A 23,498-nucleotide genomic window follows, 5' to 3' on the forward strand; every position below is an offset into this window, starting at 1 on the left:
TTGGAATTTATATACTGTAATTCTCAATACTTTCCCCCACAGTGATCATGCATAAAGAATGAAAGCTTTAATTGCAGGGAGAGATGCTGGCTCCCTGACATTCCTGCTCTTTGGGGAGTAAGGTTTGGCCACACTGTGGGAAGGAGGAAGAGAAGACTAATAGAAACATTAGCTAGACTCTTCTATAATTCTGTCCCACAAAAACAGAAGTTGCCAAATAGCAATATTTGTTTTGCCTGGGCTTTCCTAACATGTCATTTGTGATGTTCATGCACTGAAGCTGGGAGGCTGACAAGCAGGGGCAGCATGTCTCCAGAAAAGCTTTCCGTGCACAGCTCTGTATGGCTATAGACCTCAGCTGGTTTTGTGGTCTAAATTCTTAGCCTTTTTGAGGAGAAGAACAAAAGAAAGGGAGATAAGGAAATTAAAAAAGGAAAAACTCATTCTCCCCAAGTGGAAACATGCATTTTGGCAGCTAGAGCTTGTCCTTTTCTGTGAAGGACCTCAGCATTAAGAGTGTTGTCCATGTTGAAGCAGTATTAGATCTGCATTTTTTTTATCCCATGAACAAACAATGCCTCTGTAGAATCCAGATACACTCTGTGAAGTGAAACTTCACAGTATGTCTATTCATAAAGAACAATATTGAATTTAATATACCTTTCTATTAGCTTTTTGATACAGATTAGCATTCTAAGACAGGTATATGTGCATTATCTTTCACAAGCACAATATTTAAAACTAAAATATATTCTTATTTTATACCACTAGATCATATTATACCACATTTATACTATAATGGGACATTTTTTCATAGTATTGTTTTTTAATAATCCCAGACTTATATAAATAATATTACTTTTAAAAAATTTCCCTTTATACATAGTACTTTATCTGTCATGTCTTATTTTTTCAGTCACTCATTATTTTGTTCGTGGTGCTAATTCCAATTCTAGAAAATGGAAATTATTACTGCAAAATCAGCTGCAAAGGCTGAAAAACCTAGTTCAGGATTATTTTCTCTTACTGGGAAATATTTCAACAAATAAGGCCAGGTTGAATGGGGTTCTGAGCAATCTGGTCTAGTGGAAGGTGTCCCTTGCCATGGCAGAGGGGTTGGAGCTAGATGATCTTCGAGTTTCAAGACATTCCAACCCAAGCCATTCTCTCATGCTCTCTAAGCTGTTACTTTTCATATTAGGAAATAAACAAATAAATAAGGAAATAAAGCAGATTTTTATGACAGACAAGTAGGTGACAATTTTCTAGAGCATGAATGGAGGCACTCATAGAAATTCCATTAACAAATAATCAAAGCTGTGGGTATGCATCCATTCACATTGCTTTTGAAAATATACCTCAGGATGAATAATTTTAGTATGTACAGTAAGTTCACAGCTGATGCTTTATTGTCCACTGAGCCATCTTTTTCCTCATCTGGGAAATCAGCTATGCACATGTTTTTACATCAAAAAGAAAGTGTTCTTATTTACTAATATGCAATGCCATAAAACTTTGAAAAGAATTTTAATGATATTTGCAAATTAGTTGAGTCTAAAACTCACCTAGCAGCAAAGAATACAGAGAAGGTAATAGAGAAACTGCTGTTCATGTAATTTTCATAGCTTCTTACATATTCATGTTCCAAAAGGATTTCTTTCACAGAAGCTCATGCTCATCTAACCAGACACTTTGTAAGTAAAAATGCATGAAATTTAAACCAGCTTTTCATATGGACATTTTTTTATGGCTGAGTGTTTTAGCAATCCAGCAATGGTAGACACCTATAAATGTATAATGTGATGGATTAGATTGTAATGCAGTCTGGATGCATATGGAGGTGGTGTTTGCCCTTCAGTGCAAATCCATTTTAATGTCAAAAAGACTTCATTGGAATTAATAGTGCATTGTCCAGGCAAGAAGTAAAATGTTACAATAGTTTTTTCCTTTGAAAAAAATCCAAATCTTGACCCTAATTATAACAATTATAACAAAGGATAAAGCTATTTCTAACAAGGAAATACTAAGAAAATCTAAATATCAGTGATTTGGATAGGTTTGGATTCCTGGTTCAAACCTGGTTTTAAAATAAGAACCTTAAAGAATTTGTTAAAGAAGATTTGGTCTCTTCATGATTTGTCAAAGCTCATTGTAAAACCAGCAACAGACTTACACCTTAGACAGACATGCATGAATTTGGGGCATGTCAGCCTGGGGAACTTGGGAAAGTTAAAACCAAAATAGCTAAAAGGTGTGAATGTAAAGCTTGTTATGTAAAGTGCTTTCCTGTTCTGTGTGAATACGCTCCCTGAAATCCAAAATCCTTTTGAAGCTTTTCAGCAGTAAGACCACCTTGTTTCTCTGCAGGATTCAAAGCCATTTGAAACTGAGGTCTACATTCACATGCTTAGGCAGCTCATTTAAGCTTTACTGAGAGCCTCCTGGTCAGTGCATCCCAAGTTTAAACCTTACATTAGAAATTATTTTTAATAGGGCAAAAAACGTCCATGACTGGTTTCACATCTGTGTGACCTATATATGCTTTTAGATTGTTCATATGTTTAAAATCAAATATCATGCTACATTCCAATGAGCCTAAGAAAATCCTAGTGGAACCCTCAAGATAAAAAGGAATAGAGTGACATCCCTTGTGATGTCTCCACCAAAAAAACAGTGCACAAGCAAGTCTCCTAAATGATTCAATATTGTTTGTACCAAACATTTCTGAAAATAAAAGTTCCTGATTTTTCTCAAATTCTCAAAAATTGTTAACAAGACATTTTAAAATATAAAAATCCTTCTATTTTTTCAGCATTCTGGTTTTAATTTTGAAGGTTTTTTCCTAAGATGGAAAAAATATTTAATTCAAAACCAAAAAAGGAATAAATAATTTAATTTTACAAAATACTTCTATTTTAATTCATTGCGGCTAAAAGTCTCATAACAATAAACCATTAAAAACAAATCTTCTACAGATATTTAGATTAGATTCTCTCAGCATATTAATTGGCCATTTCTTTTTATTTGAATAAAGTTTGTCCCAGAATCTCATACATGTAACATTTGGAAAAGCCAAAAATTTCAATTTTTAAGAAAGGTTCTTCTGGGATATGGAGTTTTCTATTACTGTTGTCATGATTTAACCCCAGCCAGCCACTGAGCATCACGTACCTCAGAGAATCAGGATGGTAAAAGCCAGAAAAACCATGGGCTGAGATGCAGGCTATTCAGTGGGGAGAGCAAAAGCCAGGCACACCAGCAAAGCAATACAAGGAATTCATCCACCACTTCCCATGGGCAGGCAGGTGTTCAGCCATGCCCAGGAGAGCAGGGACTCACCAGGGATGATTGTTACAAACACCATCACTCCAAATGTCCCCCCCTTCCTCCTCCTTTCCCCCACCTTGTACACTGAGCATGGTGCCATACGCGGTGCAATGTCCCTTTGGTCAGCTGGGGTCACCTGTCCCAGCTGTGTCACCTCTCAGCCTCCCATGCACCTCCAGTCTCCTCACCAGCCTGGCAGTACAAACAGAAAAGGCCTTTACTCTGTGCAAGCCCTGCTCAGCAGTAACAAAACAGCTCTACATATCAACTCTGTGTTCAGAGCAAATCCAAAATACAGCCCCACACTAGCTACTGTGAAGGAAGTTAACTCTATCCCAGCCAAAACCAGCAAAAACCTAAAGTCACAGATGGACAAGAATGTTAATATAATGGTAAAAATGCCAGGTATGCATTCAGATTGCAAAGACTGATTGACAATGAATATTTTAAGTCATTTTTTACAAACTTTTCAACCTTAAAAAAGTAAATTTCTTCAGTACTTCATTAGTTATTGAAAATCTTTTTTTTTTCCAACACAAACCTTTTCGAAATACAAGTTATATTCAAGCTGTCTGTCAAGTAATACTGTGAGTGCCAACAAGATATTTTCCTCTCTTTTCTAATTGGGTAACACAGCTAATTACTGTTGTCTGTGGAATCATGTTTGATTGGCAGCTTGAATGTAAACAGAAACCATAATTTCAGATGATATTGTATAAACATTTGGAGAGGGATGTGCAAGCATTTCTCTTCAACCAAGAGAAATGTATATCCTAGATAATAAAAGTTACCTGTGTATCATAGTTATCTATCTCTGATAAAAATTCTTTCAAAATATATGAATTCCTGCCAAATGCACAGAATAGTTTCCAAAAAAAAAATTGGCAAGCTATTTATCAAGAAAAAATTGGAAATGTATCATAAATTACACAGAAAATATGAAAAATGAATGTTACAATAATGTAGTCTTTGGACACACTTTAAAGCCCTTCTAGAATTAGGCTATAAAAACTTAAGGAAACAGAGATATAGTCCATAGTACAAAAGCATAGCAATAAGAAGACGATACATTTGAAAAGTAAAAGTAAAAAATATCTTCTAAAATACAGTACACAAATTAACTTCAGAAGAACAAGGATTGTTGATGGAAGGGACCTGTGTCATGAATATTAGCAATATGTCAGATTTCATAACTGTACTCCAGAACTCTCTCTGAAGTTTCCTTCATAATACTTTTTGATTTTAAAAAAAGACAATTGAGCCTATTAGATAAATACACAGGTCGAAAGACAAAATATTTGGAACTGGAGAAGGAGGAGGAGATTGAGTCCTGATTTTTTTTTTTCCCTGAAAATTTTATCCAGGACATAAGAAGCAGAACAATGCAAAAATCAGTCAAAGGAATTACTACCTGCTTGAAACATTTATTTAGCAAACTGAACTAAACAGTCTTTACTTCCTTCATGTTTTTTTTTAACTAATGCTTTACCAAGTTAGCTTAACTGCTGTTCCTCAGATTCCCAGATATTTATTTGAATGCTCGAATTTAATTTAATGAAGATTTTTCCAGAATGTTCAGAATTCACATTAACTCATTGAAATTTCTGCTGGACAATTCTAACCAGTTCAAAATGTAACTAAGAACCTGTTAAAATGATGAGCTCTTTTTGAGAAGAAATTTGGAGGCTCTCCCGGTTCTGACTGTTTTATGCAATTTGCTGTTCCACCAAAAATACCCAGTAAGAGAACTTTGTATAATTTGCTCTCAGGATTTTTGTTCGTGAAACTGACCTCTCTAAATTTCATATATAAAGAAAAGAAGGGGAGAAAACTTATATAATTTAAATTATTTCAGGAAAAGATCTTTCTATATATAAAATATTTCAAGAACCCCTCAAAATGAAATATAATGGCAATCCCAAAAGAAGTCTAGTTCTCTCAAAATTTTCTTTATCTAAGACAAAAACACCATTATAAAACGCTTTGTTGAATCCAATAAAATATGGAAGTTGAAGCTTTGAGTTGTAATGGCCAATTAGAATGTTAAGCAGTAATATTTTTGTTAAAATTTCTTCGTCAAAGCTAATTCTAAAGGTGCTGCCCTGATTGTTATGAGACATTGTTTTTCTAGAGCCGTGAGATTCTGTGCCTTATACTCTGCGCTGCAGTGGAACAGCAATGATCTAGAATGCCAGGCACTGTCTCTTGAAAGACATCATTTGGGAGCAATGGCATCTGGCAGTAAATGAAGCAAAACATGACTTTATGTGACAATTCTGGCACTGGATGGTGTATTGCTTTGAATGGCAATTGTAGTACTGAGTGTTTTCTGTTCGTGAAAATTTTGAGAAGCCAAGATACAGCAGTATCCTGTGTGATTTATCCCTTGTGGCTTCTCTCCTTTGGGCCTGGCTGAATAGGTCTGTCTGAACTGAAGTCCTTGACTTATTCACAAAGTAGGGAGCTCTCACACTGAATTATTCTCTCTGGCCTGTAATGCTTGCTTGTGGTGTGGCAGTCTGTACTACAAAAAACCCCACAACTGTGGTTATCTTATGTGAAAATGACCATTTGCTTTTGTAATAAATATTCTGCATGTGTAAAATTATACATACGTATATATTATTTTGATTGCTGTACATTAAAATTGAACATTTTTTTTCACAAATTAAATGTGCAGCTACATGCTCTTTACTTCTGGAAGCACAAACATTGGCTTTACTGCAAATCAATACAATATCACTGCACAAACCTTTTAAAAGTTTGTGTCGTGTACTATTGTTCTTGTATAATTATTTTGCTATGGATAGATTAATCTCCTGATTTTGAAAATTTATGACACCATGTGGCTTTAGATTTTTTTCAGCTTCATGCATATGTTTAGTACACTGATCTAGATGGAACTGCTGGAAATTGAATTAAAATGTGAATATATGGAAAAAACCAAACTGATTTATTAAAGGCCAACAATTACATTACATAATGACTCAGCTGAGCAACAGAAATTAATGTGATATATCTGCTAAGAAGTGAATCTGCTTTCATGACTGGAGACTGATAGCTCAGCAGGAGGAGGAAGCACATGGGAACTGCTCTCTCACAGCAGGCAGCAGCAGCTGGTACACAGCAGCCAAGGAGATTGCAGAGGGGTTTCCCACCACAATGTGCAGAACAGAACCATGACCACCTAATCTGCAAAATACCTCCTAAGCATGGACTCACAGGGAGATCTCAGACCTAAAAAAACCACTACCCTTATTTGGAAAGGCTTTTCTCTGTAAAAATCTTAAGCATATCACAGAGTTCACAGTCCTGCCCTGCTCTGAAAAAGAGCCAAATCCCTCTTTCATTCTCAAATAAGATGTTTGTCCATTTGTCAGCAGCATGTTTGGTCAGAGATTTGGGTACTTCTATATACCCATTTTTATACTTCTATATAAACTTATTGTTTAAAAAATGCAGCATAGAAAAGGAAATTAAATTCAAGCTTTTACACTATTAATTCACTGACATCGAGGACAACAGCTACAGATCATCTTCTGCTATCTTTGCATAAAAGCTTCTTAATGCTTTTATTAAACATTGAAAAGAATTAAAAAATGCAAGATAAATAATGTACTGATGGCTAGAAAAAAAAAGAACTTTGCTACTTACTAATAAATTTTACTTGATGTGTAATTTGTATCCCAGATGAGGTTTATGTTAGGATACATCTTTCTCTCTGATCCAATTATAATTGATGTTTACGTCAGCAGGAGACATATCCTCAATATGGATGTTCTATTTCCTTCCACAAACCCCTCCTTATCCATACAACACATCAGAATTTCTTTTTACACACAAATATTAATACTGATTCTACGAGAACTTATTTCTTCATGATACAACAAAGACTATTTGGAGGGGCTAAGGAACTTCGTTTTACTCAGTGTAGTAAATATCAACTGCAAGGTGAGCTGATCAGTACTGACACTATTGTAAATAAAAGGGAGAAAACTTAGTGAACCTTGCAGCATATTAAAGGAAATTTTTAGAATGCAAAATTAGACCTTGCTACCTGCAAAGAAGACTCAGGGCTGATGAATGCATATAAGTTTTACAGCTATGGGTGTAGGTCAGTTGGTTGTGGGCTTTCAAGTCTTTTAGCTGATAAACATTCTTCAACAATCCTATTATAAGTAGAAGTGGAGAAATTAAAAGTATATTGCTGAAACCCATCTTATTTAAAATCTACAGAGCAGAAAGAAAAGGTTTAGTCTCAAACATATTTACTTATACATTTGACACTACCTCTTACTTTATCTATTGGATTTTCTTTGTGGAGGATAAAACCAAAGAATACATTTGGAAACCATTTTTGATTTATCATCTAGGAACCGTCCTAGATCAGACATTCTCTTAACAAGACACTGCACAAAAGATACCAGCTCTATACCACTTTACTTCCTTCTACTACCAAAAAAAAAAAAAAAAAAAATTAAAGGTGTTATGCTTTGGGAATACAAAATCCTTAATTAGAAATCATCAAGTCAACCAATGAAAACATTTGTTTTATATGTGTATTCTCTATCTGCAAACTGATTAGTTGTTGCTAGTTAAAAAAACCCAAACCTAAACTAATATTTCAAGTATTTTTTTCTGCACATAATACTAAATCAAATGAGTTCTGATCATTGAACAACCCAAAGACAAACAGTTAAATGAAGGTCATATAATATTGAAGGAAATAATTCAACAAGATGTTAAAGAAAATCATTTACTCCCAAACATAAGATTGGAGTTGCTAGGTAGCTAACTACTGGAGATGTTTCCTTAGTAAGCACATTTTAATAAGCAGCAGTCTGAAATACAATTTATTTCATTGTATTTGGTCACAACTCACCTTTTCCTCTCATGATTCTATTAGGAAAATTGCCTATCGGAATAGTTACAGAAGTTAAAGGAAAGCAAAATTTTCCATGGTCTGTTATTATCTAAATAGAACTTGTTTTAGAGCATTATTTCATCTTGCAGACAGAAACGTAATGTCCAATGATAGGTAGAAGTCAGTAAAGCCCAACCTGGAAATAAAAGGTAATTTTTGATGGTGAGGACAATTAGCTATCGCAACAATTTTTCAAGCGATAGAGTAATCTTTTTCATCACTTGGAATCTCTAAATCAAAATGGGTGGGTTTCCAAAAGACAATCTGCTATGCCTCTGTGGGTTACTGTGTGCTATGGGAAGAATGAAATCTCTGATCTTTTCTGTGCAAGTCAGATAGTATTATCACAATGGCACCTTCAAAATATATTACTGTATTCATTTAGTCTTCTAAAATTCAAACTAATGTTAACAGGTCTTTTTAAATTTTTTTTTCCGTATTCTGATCTAAAAATGACTGTCATGCTTGTGACATTGATAGAAGCAGCATTCAAACACCATCATTTTCTTTGTTACAATCACTCAAATGCCAAATGGGGAGTGGCTTCTGCCTTCTGCCTTGTTGTTGTATCAGCCACAGGTAATTTGTAAATAACAGTGACTGGGTACGCCAAAGTTTGTCCTTGTAACAAAACGGAGACAGCTGAAGAAAGGAGGCGGGGGAAATTCTGCACAGTCAATGCCAGTTTGGGGATCTATCGGTATCAAATTATCATTTCCATTTTGTCTTGTGATTGTAACTTTCATTGTGAATTAGAGCATTCATTCTGCAGCAGCGTCTTGACACACAGTGAGGGAATCAAGATAGTGTGTGACAGAGCAATCAGCAGCTGGGCTGAACCAGTGCTGAGGGGCTGCTCTTTACTAGAGCAATGACATCCAGGCTGTTAGAACCATTGACTGTGAATAGCTGCAGAGGCAATGCAGGGACAAGGATGGCAGAGGTCTGGAGCTGAAACCTGGACCTTTCCTGCTCGCTTTCAACTTCTAGCAGGCAATCCAGATGGGAAAAGAGAAAAAACAATCTTCCCTGAGCAAGGCAGGCCATCTAGCAGCAGAGGTAATAAGACCAGGCAAAGCACCACAGGGGATCTGCTTGATCTAAGTCAGATGTAGATCAATCTTAGGAATCCCAGGTGTAGCAATATCTACTCTAGACCGCAAATCAAGAAAATAATGTTCTTCATACAATCAATGTTACTGCAAATATCCCCATTAAAGAAGATAAGAAGAGATGTTGAGGAAAGGTTACATTTTCTGTCAATCCTGTCATTAATTTTGCTGCTTCAGTGACGGCAGTGAGGGGTTTTTGTCCCCTTTAATTGTGGCAAGAAGCAACTCATTTAGCTATATTCATCAGAACATATTACTGCTCACGGCTGGAGGGAAGGAAAGTTTCAAAACTAAAAAATGGCCAACTGCTGTGTAACATTATGTCTTTTGTCTGTTGGTGTAAGTGGAAAATCCCATCCTAATTATGAGTGGAGCTTTAAATAGTCAAATAAACATGTACTTAAAGTAGCTTACATGCATGTTTCTGTTCTGTTCATTTTTTCTAAAAAAAACCACCATCACATATGTAAGATAGTTATTCTAAAGAAGCACTTAGAATATTGCATCATCAGGGCTATTTTTATTTTGAGCCAAATCACCTATGCCATTTTTTATTACCTTTGTCAATTACATTTATTAATTGGGAATTTAGCATGTGATATACAGCAAAATGTTTGAAATAATAATTTTTTAATACTGAATACATAAACACATGGTGACTGCTGAAAACCATATATAAATGAAATGTAAAATAACTTATTAGTTAGAAAACATACCCCATAAGCTCCTTTGCTACCAAAGTTGCTGTCTATAGGTTTGTTTGAAATTAATTTTCTAGTAACTGTGATTTGCAATTGTATAGTATTAAGAATTACCGATGAGTTTCTCTAGTTTCAGCTAAAGATATTGCAATAACGACATCAAAGTCCATGAAAATCTCTTCATCTAAGGTGTATTAGAAAAAAATAATTATAAAGGAATGGGCAGGTAGATGGTGTGAAAAATGAACACCTAATCACCTGCGTGACCTGGGTTGTGAAGCACAGCAGTCTTCCTTGTTTTATTTAGTCAGACTACATTTCAATGGTTACAAAAGCACCACTGTCCAACTTTTTCCTTCTGCACTAAATTTCTCCTGATGCATCACCACTGAAACCAATATTTTGCCTGTGATATACAGGAAATCATTGCCACTGAAAACTGTGTTTTTACATTTTAAAACCTGATTTACAAACTTTTATGTCTTTCTCAAGTTTCCTAGCAATATTTCCACTGAGATCTGAATATAAACTAGTGGCTTTTTTTCTGGCTACAGAGCAAGAAGCAAAGGAAACTCTCCTCCTTGGATCAACAGTCCCTGGTGAGGAATCCATCCATTCAACTGGCTTGATCAATGAGCCATTACAGAGGTAACTATTTCCTTTTTTAAAAATGACAAATTCTTCAACTCTGCAAAACCACTGTACAATTATACCCAAGAATACAAATGTGCAGAAGTACGTGAGAAGAAAATAAAGGCCATTTTAGTATCACAGTCTTCTAGCCCAGTCAGTGGCTGCTTGCATTTTTTCTACTTTTAAAAGTAAGAAGATGAAAGTGGAAAGTTGATGGTGTTTGCTGGTTTGTTCAGAAAATTAATTCTCTTTCATATAGAGAGAGCACAAAAGCCCTTTTGTATAAATGAATGGACTAAATTATTTCTGAACAATTCCCGAATTATTGCACATCTGATAAGTTCAGTGTAAGGAAGAGGCACAATTTGCATTTTTGGGTATCAGGTCTGCAGTTCAACCTCACACATTATAAAATACTTTTTCCTGTCATTATTCCTTCTCTTTACCATATTCCTATGTAAGCATGGCAGTGGCATCAAACTCTGATGTATCTGATGTGGAAACAAAAAATCTCACTGTTTTATTGATCAGAGGCTGTATCCTGACTGGGTCAGGCTTTTTCTGTGTGCAGTAGGTTTGTACCAAAAAACATCATGCATCATTGCTCATGGACTTGTGGGCTGCTCTCCCTGGAGCCCAATGCGTTTGCCTGCTGAGAACAGGATCATCTCCCTCTCAGATTTCTGAAAGAACTGCACATGAAATTAAAAGGGTGACATTTTTGGAAGAAAACTAACAAGTGTGATGCTATTTAATTATGAAATGAGGAAGGGAAGACTTTATGACAGAAAGCTAAAAATTTAGATATAAAGTGTAAGAAGGTTGAAATGCAGTGTGGATTTACCAAAACTATAACCTAACAAGATGAAAAGGTAACATATCTCATAGATAAAGGAAATGCACTAGACTTCATTTTCATTAAAACCTAGATAATTCAGTTAATTCTACATTGCAAGATATTTTCAAACAAAGATTATCAAAGAAATGGAAAGCCGTGTCTTTTGAGAGCAGTCTTTCAAGCATGGCTTTTGAAGTTGAAAGAAAATATGGTTACTGCCTACAAAAAAATCTTGGTATACATGCCAGTGATAGAAAAGGGCCATTTAAAGATATGATACATTTAAAGAAAATTCACTGACACCAAAATCCATTTAAAGAAGAAAAGAAACTTTCCAGCTGTCAGAGCTTCTGGGTCTATCTTCCAGTGGAAGAACATGGGAGAGTCGGCTTCTGGGATGGGCTTTGCATTTCCGAAAGAGCTAAATAACGCAGTCCCTGGAGAAGCAAAGGGCTCCACTCAGTGGCTTAGGGTCTTGCTGGTTTTACTCTCTGAAGAAAGAGAAAGAGAAAGAGAGAAAGAGAAATTGTGTGAAAGATGTGAGCCTCACTTTTATATGTCTCTTACTTATTTTCATTGTAATTGTAAATATTCCTTCACATGCACATACTTAAGAAACTTTTCTAGATACTTCTAATTAGAATTCAAGGCTTTTCCTTCAATCAATTATCTCCCCCCAAAAAACACCCAGTGTAGGTATCTGAAGGAATTCTTTCTTTTAACTGAAATCTCTCCTGTAGCACCTACATTTACGTGAGTAGGAAGTAGAGCTTCAGTCAGCCGAAGTTGTGGAGAATGCAAGATTTACCACGATGATCTTTTTCAGTCACTGGGGCTGTCGTGGCTTTATTGTTAGTGATGAAAATTCTCATTTCATGGGCTTTTTTCAGATTCCAGGAATGAACAAATGCTAATTAATGCTGGTGAGCTAATCCACCAGCCAACAGATTTTGTAGGACAGTAAATATGACCTTGTTGTGTTTCTTGGCCTTTAGCTTTAGCTGACTTCTTACTCTATAAAGGTACAAAACTTTGACCAAATTTAACCAGTAGGTCATTGCTGAAGGTGCCATTGTTTTGTGCTAGAGCATATGTAAAATGTCTGCCTTCTGACAGTATGCTTCCTGAACTGTTGAATGACACCACTGAGGGAGATGTGGAGGTTGCAGTACCAGCAGCTGATAGCATGTGAGGGTAGTAAAAGATATTCCTCACCATGACATCCCTTTCCTGGTATAATTGGCAGTGAATCGGTGCAATAATTAAAGAATATTAACAATTTCAGATGGAAGGATTTTTTTATGGAAGTTTATTTTTTGTGGTTTTGGAACTGTGACATTATGATACGTGCAAGTTATGCCGTGGGCCTCACATGACGCACATATTTTTATTAGATGGATTATACTTTTGCCTTAAGCCTTGTCCCCTACCCCAAATAAGACCCCATTACAATAGGGACTGGATGAACTTGTAGCTTGATGAACCTCAACCACAAGGAAGTTCTTAGTTCTTAGCTTTTCCATAGACCTTTACAAATTTCATCGCCCTTACTAGTTTAAAGAATTTGCACCAGAAGTTTTCGTGCTCTGGGGACATCTTCCTTCCATTTGGATACTATTCTGTAACACTTTGAACAGGTTGGTTTTTAAGGCAAGTGGTGTAATTTTCAATGTTTTCTTTTTCTCATTACATCTATTCAAATATTCTTCTCTCTAGTTACCATTGCCCTCATCAATCTAAGTTTCCTACCCAGCTTCTCTGTTTGTTACTTTTTAGCCAAGACAGGAGGGAAAAATAATTTTTTGTCTATGATGACAGTAACAGACAAGTAGCATTTCAACCATAATGAATTCCATAATAATATATCCCTATCCAAATAGCCCTAAATATTGCTTAAGGTTTGATTTAAACAGATTCAAGCCTATTTCTCTTTCTTTAGCAAAGTCTCTCTAAAAACCAGCAATCCATGTCCTGGTAATCTTTTGTTTGAAAGAATGTATGTCTTTATGCAAATATGTTTCAAAAACTGCTTGACCAAAGTGGCTTTAGAATTCATTTCACACATTCTGAAGCTATAACATTCTGACATATTAGTTCACTTGGGTTCTGAATGGTTCACGACTCTTCATTTTCCAGCAACTCGATGTTTATGGCATGTGCTCAATTGTTTTAAGGCATGACTAAAAAGTGTAAAACTGGTCTATGAAATCGCTAGTTCAGAAAAAATTCTCTGCTCTGTTGAATTCAATAAGCAGTGTGTCTATTTACTTTCTCTGTCTATTACTTTTTTTAAAAAAAACCTTTTGAGTGTTTCAGAATTGTAGGGTTGGAAGAAGTACTTAGAAATACCAATTTTCTGTATGCAAACTTCATGGTGCAGAAAACATTTTTTTTTTTTTTTAATGTGGAAATGTAGGTCTCTACAGTAATTACAGCTTTGCAAAGCAATCCACAGAATTTTACCTACCTCCTCAAAACTACGGAGAGAGAGGAAAGATGAGGAAAAATAGCCTATCTCTATTCATCATCCTGCAGTAGGGAAAATAAAAACTGGACAGAGCACTGTAATTTGGAGTTTGGAGACAAAAAGACATAAAATTCTGCTTCCCTAGAATAGTACATACAAAAATCCCTTTTCTTCAAAGGCTTTTTCAATCTGTACATCATGAAGCCACATTGAAATAAATCTTTGAAACAAATTTCTCCTTTGGACACTAACAGCTTTTTCAAATAATCTGTTTTCCTTAATGATGAGAGAGGTACAAACTTTAAGAAAACCAGCAGATGTTTAATGGCCATTTTAAACTAATTGTATTGACTGTATCCTGTTGAACTGAAGAATTGTATCCATTAGAATTCTCTTGTATAACATTCTGCCTTTGCTGACATCCTCTGTAGTAGCAGTGGAATTTCCCTGATCATTTTCCCTGATCACTTAATAAAGTGAGATATGTCAGATTCCCTTTTTGACTTCAGCTCTCCCCAGTCATGAGGGAGACATAATAATTAAAAGAAAAAAAACAAAGAATTGTATGAGTTGTAGGCTTTTTATAAAAAAGCTGCTTTTCAGTTGTATTAAAAGTGTCAACATTGACTAAATGGAGAAATAGATTTTCTCTTTGTGATAGGTTTAAAAAAATTGAATGCAAATACATTTTCAGTTTCAGTACAGGTAGAAAGTATGATGCCTAGTTTTACACAGCTCTGCTAAGCAGGTACATATGCATCACTTGAAATGGTGTCTAATATTCCACAGATGGCAATTACTTGCAGAGCAATGGCTAGGGACTTAATTAAAAAGGCTGAGAGTTAGCAAAGTAAAATGCTGCAGAAGCACATGAAAAATCTTTACATTATGCAAGACATAGAATATTTAGGAAGTTAAAAGTGTCTTTTTACATTTTCCCTTCATTTCTGCACAAAAGGCTTACTGTAAAATAAAGGTTAGTTATGCCATGTTTAAAATTATATTTTAGCTAACTGAACCTACTACACAACAAAGCAAAATATATTTGACTACACAATATTGATTTTACATGAAAGCACATCAGTTAGTAAAATGCAAAAACCAATAAAACATCACCCCTGGCTGGAATAGATATCTCTAGATACAATTTATTTTTACATTTAAACCAATTATTGGGCTTGTTGCATTTAAAAATGTGCACCATATATCCTTTCAAGGACTTTTTTATTCAATCAAATCAATTGCATTGATCTCCATATTCCATATTAAACACCAATCTTAAATTAAAGCTGACACATTTTGAAGGCCAAAGTACAAGTTTCTAAGCAGAAATAAATTCTACAAAGCTTTCTTTGTGTGTTTTTTATGCCCAAACATGAATACAGATATTGATTATGTTTTAACACACAATTTATGAGCTATTTCGATGCTTATTTCTTCCTAAAATATGTTCAATAATACAAACTCACAGAAACAGAATGCTCCCTGAAGTTCTTTCTGTTGCATTGGAATATGTGATGATTTTCATAAATAATTAAATGACAGAATGGAAATAAAACCTTAGGCAGAATTGTTCATGAAGAATCTATGACTAACAGGACATACAACTAACCTACCACTTGTTGAAATGATCACTTGTTGAAATGATATAGGGACAAGATTTGTTTCTTTTGAGCATGTTGTCAGAGCAATTCACGTCAACCTTGAGCCTGACCAAGTTGTTTTTGCTCCCAAATGCAAAGCAAGACTGTAAATTCAGAGAGGCCATTCACATGGACAAATCTATAAGGCATAGGACTGGTGCTAAGTATTCTCATGGCCTTTGTCCACTGATGATAGGGGCAAAAGTCCAATTTCATACAAAGAAGCCAGTGTTATTTATCCAGCTGTCTTTTCCCCTTCAGGCATCACCTCTCTATGCCTGGTAGAAAAACAGCCATGCCACTTGGAAAGGGCTTCTCGCTTCTCCCTGGCTCATCAGTTTTCCAGCTTCTAAAGCTCTATTGGCTTTGTTTCTACTTTGGAACTTCTATCTCCCAATAGTTTTCAATTAGCTTTAGATGCATTATTCAACTCTCTGAAGCTTTCCAGAGTTTACATAGAGTTTGCATGAAAGTAAAAGGAAAAATCCAGACTTTAGAAATATTTTAAATATTCAGAATGTTCACTGTCCTGTTCACACCTCTCCATCTCTTTGTATTGTTGTGTGCGTATGTTGCAGTCAAATGAACAGCATAAGAACCAAGGAGGGAATTTGTCAAATACTCCAAATAGCTGCACATCACTACAGATTATGACTGCTTGGATTTAGGGAACATTTTTTGGCTGAAGAAACATTCCAATGGGATAGATTAATCTATGTAAACCACACAGCTCAGCTGAAACTGCTGTTCAGCATTCTAAATTGCCACCTTCATCTTCTTTCAGCACAAAAATGTGCATTTCTTCCTATAATAAAGATATTTTATAATAGCAATAAGGCAACTCCAGGGTGTGCGGTTATCACGAGATAATCATACCCTGGAGGGATTGCAGATACTTGGCTGTGCCTCATAACACCCCATGTGTGTGTTTATCTCATGATAACCCTACTCTCTTTTGTATCTTATTGCCTAATTATCCTCTGCTAATGCAAAATACTAATTTTTTTGTCTGAAACAATATGTGCAAGAATGCATTGCTAACAATCACTGGAGGACATTGACAAATAATGCTGTCACTACTTTGTACTCTCTTCCAGCCAGAAATTTACATAAAGAACCAACTTTGGATATTTTTTTCTGAACCAATGCAAATTCTTTAAGGCAACATCAAATAAATATTGGAAGCAGGCCAAGTAAATATCTCTAAAAATTCCATGTATATTCTTACATGTGATTTGTGTAGTTTTACATATATGAAATATCAAATTTCTTTCTTGGGCATTTACATCTCTTTACATTTCTGATTTTAATACACAGAAGGTATTTTCTTGACTGTTGCTTATGGATCCTGAAGGGGGTCTTAGGATCCCCATCTGATATTTACCTGAGGATAAATTTTATTTTATTTAATCTCCATATAGGGAGTGCTAGCTATGTTTCAGATACCATTGGGAGATATTCAGAGAGAGTAAAGATTCTGGACTTCTCTTAAGGAGATAGAATTTTTGTTCATTGTAACATGCAAAAAAACGAGCTAAACCTGTTTTCCACTGATGCTGAAATTTCAAGATGATGTTCAATAGCTCGTTAGTTGAATCAATGTCATAAAAATCACATGTAATCACAATTCATTGAAAAGAAACAAACTAAAAAATTGGTTCCCATTTTTAACTGATAGATTTATTCTGCAATTTAAGTGTGAACATTAAAAAAACATTGTAAAAGGTAACCTAACACATAAAAATAGTATGTATAAGAATTGCCTTTTCATCTTTTAATAAAAGCTGTATCAATTGAAAATCATTGACTGGTCAAATGATAATCTAACATATTAAGATGACATTAAACCCCATGAAATGTAGCAGAAAAAATGCCCTCAAAATGCAAAATGATAGGTTAATCCCAGAGTTTAAATTATACAGTTATACAGTTCATCATTTTATATTAATAATATTACTGAATTCTATTACACATAGTGTATTCATATGTCCAAACACTGTGTGAGTTTTAACCAGTTTCAAAGGGTTTTTTCCATGGACCATTCTACTAGAATAGAAAAAGAAACCTGTAGACTATTCAGTAACAATAAACAAATACAAGACAAGTTTTTATGTAAACAGAAATAAGAGAGGACAAACAGTACAATATTTTTAGAGAAATTAATTTGGTACAATGCCAAACACAATAAAAAATGCAATCCTGAGAACCCACAATATGACATTTTATATATCTATCTTATATATGTGTGTCTGTGTTTGGTTTATATCTATGTAGGTAATGTGCATTTTTGGTTTTATTTTGTGTTTTATAATATATTATTATTTTCCATACTGTTTGCAGTGAACAAATTCTACTTTTAATAGCACCACCTGTGTAGATCTGCAGGCTTTGGACTCTTCCTTCCTTTGTTGTGAGCTACAGATAATTAAATCAAGATTTTTTTCCTTTTAGAATATCTATTTTTACACTCTGTTTTTATGTAAAATTGCTTTCATGTTCCCTGTCCTCCCACTCAACCAGTTCTTCTGAAAAGCACGTATGTTTATCTCTCTTAACATTGCTTACAGATCTCATTTCTCAATGCTTTGATTATTTTAGATGGCCTTCTCTGAATTCCAGCTTCCTGGTGCCAATGGGAGAGAATTTCCTTAATACAGCTCTGCTCAGAATTTGCTAGCTCTGTGGATGCCTTGCCTGTGGCATTCCTGGCAGCCCTTGCCATGATATGCTGTTGGAAAAAGAATCAAGGGACATATTCCCAATGAGCATATACCAAAAGAATTATAAAAAAAATAATACCTCTAATACAGGATGAAGTTGATACGCAAAACCCACACTAATCATAGCAGCTGCTGGTTTAGAAAAAAGATCTGAGCTCACAGTCTCCTTATCTTAATAGAAATATGTCTATATGTGAGGCAGGAAGGGGCTCAGAGAGACCTACATGCACTAGAATTAGCAGGATTTTCCCCTACAGTGGCCTCAATACTATTATTATTATTACTAGTATTGTTTTTGTTATTATTAATTATATACTTGAACTGATATGAATGTGCTGCCTTGAAGATGTCATTCATAAAACATATCTAGTAAGAGTTTTACAAATAAAGAATAGTCTATTATGTTAGCCCTGTCTTGAATTTTCTCCTTTTTCCTTACTTATGTCATTAAAATTCATCTTAGCCTTTAAATTGGACATCAGTATGCCAGCAATAATAGAAATCACTCTGAATAGCCAAAAAGTTTTGTGCCCTACAACATGGTGGAAAATCTACCTGAAATCTTTCTGATCAATTGGAAACTGAGAAGAATTGGACTTCAGTGGCTGCAGTCAGGCTTTCACCTGTTGTATCACCTTTCTTGGAGAATTTTGCTAGAATTTATCTTGAGACACACCTTACTGACATACTGCAGGACTGCTCCTCCTCCACAGAAATAACATTCCTCCTGCCAATATTAACATTAGCTTTTGGCTAACATTTTATTACGACTAAATGAAAATAGTCCAACAACTTCCAGTGAAAACTTTTATCATTAAAGCTTTCTCTTGTGCATTATGGAAAAAAAATGGCTATGAAATATTTTACTTCACAGAACATTATAATGCACATGCAGCTGTGCAGCTCTTCTGTAATTTTATTTTGTCAACAAAGATTTAACATAACTGTTTCTTACCTAAGCAATGGGGGCACAATGATGTCATAAAGTCACTTATAATAATTCTTAGTGGAGATGCCCTGTTTTAGCACACATCATTGTCTACAGTCTTTTTTCATTGAGTAGACTTGCTTCTGTGACACTGTTTCTTTCTAAAATTATTCATAGTCAAGATGTCCCAGGAATATTACAAAAAATATACATTTAATGAGAGTAATAGCAATGGATTAAGGAAAACTTTTTAATATTTCCTTTTCAATGTGAAAAATTAATTTTGAAATATCTGAGTTTCTCATCTTAAAATGTTGCATTTGTCATTATTGTTAATAAAAGGTTATTTTAAAGAGTAAGACATCTCTACTAAGGTCCTTCAAAATATGCCATTCTAAATTTCAACTCAGCTGAACACCAATATGTATTTAGCAGCTAAGACACCAAAAGAGATACACACACATAAAGCTCACTCAGATTTGCCAAGGATGGCTTCTCAGTTTATGTTTTTACCCTCGAATCCTGCAGTAAAGCTGTGTTCAGCTTAGAAATGTTGTTTCAGTTTCCGTGTGGTGAGGATTTTCTCCTATATTCTGTTATCTTTACATACATTTACTCTGCTGGACTTATTTCAACAAAGCACTTAAGCATATATGTAGATTCATTCCTTCCCAAATATATGTGAATTTGGGCTTAACTGTAAACATATCCTTATGTTGCATTTCCTTCAGTGAAATGTAAGCACTTGTTGAGGTGCTGTTGTAGAACAAAGATCAAGTGAAGGCACTGCTGGCCTTAGTGAGAGATTAAAATCAGGGCCTTACCAAGGTTTCAAGAAATAAAAGACAATAAAGTTTTTGAAAGGAATGAAAGACACCAAGACCTCAAACATTGTAATACTGTTACTCTGCTTTTCACATCTGAAGGAAGAAAATTCAGACTGCTAAGCAAATACATATAAATTAAGATTATCGTGCTAGCATTAAAAAAAAATCCATTCTGAGTTGCAAGAGCTATAACTCTAGGTCAAACTTGGTCTTTTCTTCTTCTGTGTTTCCAAATTTTGCCAGTATTCCAGATATTATTAATTCTTTATTAATGTTCATATATGAATGTTTCCAATCACCTTTTCATCCTACATTGCTATTAGAAGCAGCCCAGAGAGTGGATAAATTTTTCAATACAACTGCATACATGTGTTACAAAAATGTTCATGTTTTCATCACTGTTCTTGCTCACACTTCAAAATGCAGACTTGCTTACCTCCAGGGATTGCCAGAGAGCTTCGGTTCTTGTGGATGCACAATTTTCACAGCAGATATCCTGAAAACATTAGAGTTCATAGAAACCACAGAGATTCTATGATTCCTTGAACCCCACATTCCTTTGAGTGAAAAGTGGCTCCTGGTGAGACAAATATGGTCTCAGAATAACAAAAACGGTATTACAGAATTAAAAAAAAAAAAAAAAAAAAAAAAAAAAAGCAAAAGCCCCACACTAAACAGAAACATAAAACCCCAGAAAACTATCTCTAAAAGTTATGTTACACACTGATTTTTAAATCTCTTGGAGGAAAAGAAATAAAATTTATTTTGCACAACACCACCCTTTATAACTTTTTAATAAGTAAATGAGTGATCAGTGAGAAATGCTGCCCATGTGCTCTCTGCTCCATTGGCCTTTGCTGAGCTAAGAGTGGAACCAGTTGCTCAGATGAAAAGATGGGGAGGGGGAAAACATGAACAAATACAGCAAAAGGGAATTTCTGTTCCAAATTAAACTCCATAGTTAGATAAAAATGCTTTAAAACATTTTTCAACATATGGATATTTCCTTCAATTCCTAGGATTCACTGGCTGGACCATACTGGAGAAGTAGCCTACAGACAGTATACTGAAAATTTTCTGTATTGTCTGGAATGACTTTTTACATTTTGAAAAGGTTTCACTTCTGCATCTGGGAGCAACATTCTTTTGTTTCCTGGAACACCTTCACCACAACATGAACTGTCATTCACAGAGCTTATTTGACTTCCCAGCCTAAGATTATTTGTCAACCCTTCTTTCACAAACATTCTTGTTTTTAATTCTTGCTCTATTATATTGAGAAATAAATGTTTGCCATATTTAGAGGCTTCATCTGGTTATGCACACTGAACAGCAATGCCTCCTTTTTTATCCAGCAATTGTGTCTGAGAAAAGATTAAAGTCTGTGAATGTCAGACCTCCTTGGACACATAGTTGCGGTCATTTTTTGCATATAAGTCTTCAAATTAGGATGTGCTTGTCAGTGTAAGGTGAGGTTTAGGATATGTCTATTTCAGAAAAAAAACTTTTCAAAAGAAAATTACCTTTTCTTGAGCAGTGTAAAACCATTTGCACCCTTAATTTCTGTGATTTCATTTCTTTTGGTATTTCCTAATACATGAAAACACGAACAGTTATAGCAAAGATCACGAGGCATCAGAAAAAAATGCGAGTCATATTCTAATCTCAGAGGAAAACCTTATTTACATGATGAAACCCTTGCTGTGGAAAGCTTGGGAATCTTGGTGGGTGGAATCTCTCATTGTCAGAACTTTCAGCAAAAGAGCAGCTGCAGATACTGAAAGCATTAAATAAAAAATTACCAACAAGCTGTCTTACCTGTGTGCACTCCACAGAAAGGAAGGGCAAACATGAGCAGGTAGTGCTTGTACATCAGTCAAAACTATGACAGCTACGGTGTAACATCTGACAACACTGACATGTGCTGCACTCTCTGAGATATTCCTCTAACTGAACCATAAAGAGACAAATAAATTAGTAATAGTACCTTGCCTGTCAATGTCCTATCTTGCAGGCTTCTCACACTGTTGATTAGCATTGTTTGAAGTGGTTCATCAATATGTTTACTTGCAGAGGAAAAAAGAAGAATGCTGCATTCTTTTATTACCTCAAGAAAAAAAAAGCAAAATAAGGGGCACCTGATTCCTCATGATCACATATTCATTTCTAAGAAAAGGACAGACAAAAATCTGTATAATGCTTTCATACTAGTCAAACAGATCAGATTTTGTCTTTATTCATCTGCTGTGTGGCAGATAAAGCTCTCTTAACCAAATCAGTATTCTCATATAAGAAAAAAATCAGATGGTCAGCCACTACCTGTCAGATTTTGCCCATATTCCTGCTGCCTTACTCAAAGCCAGCACAAAATTTTCCTGTAATACTTTAGTTTTTATAAAATATATATACTTGATAGTGATTTTTCTTGCTCTTTTTGCAGCTGGAGGCATAATTATTATGAAAAAGAGGGTAACTGGGAGTACCTGCAGGTGTTAATGAGCACTAATGGCCTTGACAAGCCCCACCCAGAGCCTCCACCCACAGCCTGGCCCCTGGGCTCCATCTCACTTCAGGGGTGGGCTGTGCAGATCAGAGAAAAGGAAATCTGTGCAAGTAGAGATGAATGTCTCTACTTCAACAAGTCTTAAAACTTTAATTGGCATTTAGTTTTGATGGGAAAATAACTGAATTACTTGTGTTGGGGTTTTCAATTTCGTTAAGGCCAAACTTTGTTTTTGTCCTGATTTCACCTAGGGTAGAGGTAGCTTCTCCCAGTAGCTGCTGCAGTGCTGTGTTTTAGATTCAGATTGGGAATGGTGTTGTTTTTGCTAAGCCATCTTTATCCTAAGTCAAGGACATTTCCCCTTGGCTCCTGCTCTGCCAATGAGGAGGTTCGCAAAAGAAACTGGGGGTAAGCATAGCTGGGATGGGTGACTTGAACTGACCAAAAGGAATATTCCACAGCATAGAACTTCATGCCAGTATATAAACTGAGGGGAGTTACCAGTGGCCAGTCTGGATTTGATAAGGGAGGTCTGGCATCAGTCACCAGGTGGTGAGTAATTGTGCATGACTTCAGTTTTTTTTTCCTTTTTATTATCACAATTATTGTTTACCATTACTACTGTATTTTAGAAAAAGAAATTAAAATAGAAGAAAGGCCCTTGAATGGTCTGATCTTTCCTCAGGGTGGCTGCAAACATGGATATACAGCCTTTCATTCAGACTGAGACCCTAAAAATACAGTTTTTATTGTCACAAAAGTCATGCATGGAAATCAGGTGGTGCAGGCTCGGCTTTTAGCATAAAATACAAGGGTCGTGTCCTGGAATCCATATACAGCATGTTATATATACGTGGTTCACAGACATCCAGTAG

At 35.3% G+C, this 23,498-nt stretch overlaps 1 long non-coding RNA gene across 1 annotated transcript in view; it reads left to right on the forward strand.

Moving 5' to 3' along the window:
* Positions 1-23,498, forward strand: part of LOC139590010 (uncharacterized) — a 220,134-nt gene that overhangs the window by 192,372 nt on the left and 4,264 nt on the right. The window contains exon 10 of the long non-coding RNA XR_011679195.1: positions 10,619-10,712. This is a non-coding gene — a long non-coding RNA (uncharacterized lncRNA). The remainder of the gene's footprint in view (positions 1-10,618; positions 10,713-23,498) is intronic.

This window comes from Agelaius tricolor, unplaced genomic scaffold (assembly GCF_023055355.1).
Source record: "Agelaius tricolor isolate 1412-34295 unplaced genomic scaffold, bAgeTri1.0.p SCAF_5, whole genome shotgun sequence".
In the NCBI taxonomy this organism is placed as follows: domain Eukaryota; kingdom Metazoa; phylum Chordata; class Aves; order Passeriformes; family Icteridae; genus Agelaius; species Agelaius tricolor.